We start from the raw sequence: 1,500 nt of genomic DNA on the forward strand, positions 1-1,500 counted from the left end.
GGGAGAATTACAGGAGCTAAATAAGACTGTTGTACATCTCCCGTTTCATTCATCAGCACTTTGGTTCAACACTTCAAGGCTGGTAGTTCATACCCTATTACTGGGCAGGGGGGTGGGAAGGTGTTCTTTTTCAAGGAATATCAAAGTATCTTGGCGGTAATTGGGTGGGTCTTGTTCAGCCTTACTCTGTCATTATTTAAGGAGTGTTTGGGTGTGTGGACCGGAAGGCTGCCATGATTTACAAAATCAATAAGGGAACAGTTGTGGTACACTCTGGTCTTTTTAAAACTCTCACTGTATAGTTTTTTATGAATATGAAGGAATAACATGCGGATTTGTGCAGCCATTTTGGGTCATGCATGATCTGTGTTTTTGTGGCCTGTGTTCAACAATTTGTATTGACTCACCAGCTTTCTTTCAGTCTGTCTTGGTTTATTGCTGTTTTTGTTCCAAGTCACGTTCCCCGAGGTTTGTCATGTTTCCTGTTGCGGTGAGTTTTGTCACTGTCGAGAAAAAAAAAAAGTGAGCCGTTATTGGCAAGTGACAGGTCAAGCAAGCACTTTGAGAGAAATGAAAGATATCATTTAATAAGAAACGTACATGTAAGGAGACCGTTGAAATACAACCAGGCTGGCGGCTCCACGGAAGTGCCTCCTCGACTCTGCGAACGGATATACAAACATGAATATACAGTTGTCTTTTCTCTTTGAAACAACTGGCATCAGCACAGATATCATGTGGTGAATGTTCTGTCATACTTTGGTATCAGAGGAGAGGACGGACACAGGAGCTAAGTGACCTCGCTTGCCTTCACACTAGAGGGTGGCCCTAATTTCCGTATCCGTAAAAAAAAAAAAATCGATGATGCACGGTCCATTATTATGATAACTGCATTGTTTGTGATGGCCGCTCCAACTCCAAGTCCCATGGTAAGTATAACTTAGTTCTGAAATTGGAACGGATTAATTTCATTACCATTCATTTCAATGGGGAATGATTATCTTGATTCATTAAAGGATGTATGAAACTGGATGTGGCTTGTTGTGGCTCCCCTCCGCTTCCAAATTAGGAAACGCGGCAGCCCAAAAAGGCCTGTATGGCTAAATAACTATCGGACGGGTGGGAAAATACCCAAGGAGCACGACTGATGTACTGCAGGTGTTTGACTTTCCTTGGACGTCACTTGGGACAATGAACTTGCAATCATTTGACCTTGGCCATCCTGAAGCAGATATAAATCATAAGACCAGTCTTGTCAAAACTAGTCACCCGGTAGTAAAAGTTAAAGAGCAGAAATGTGTGTCACATTCCTCATGTGGCCTTCATCACCTCATTTGGGAGAGAAAGACCTTATAGTGGAACGCTCTGTGGCTCTTACCACGAGACTTAATATAGTGACTTACCGGGAAGGCATAACTCCCAAAAAAGATCATGTGTATGCAACGCAGCTCTCAATGTAGGAACTATTCCAAATATCATATATATATATATATATATATA

The sequence above is a fragment of the Hippocampus comes genome, unplaced genomic scaffold, assembly GCF_001891065.2.
Source record: "Hippocampus comes isolate QL1 unplaced genomic scaffold, H_comes_QL1_v1.1 scaffold524, whole genome shotgun sequence".
Classification (NCBI taxonomy): Eukaryota; Metazoa; Chordata; class Actinopteri; order Syngnathiformes; family Syngnathidae; genus Hippocampus; species Hippocampus comes.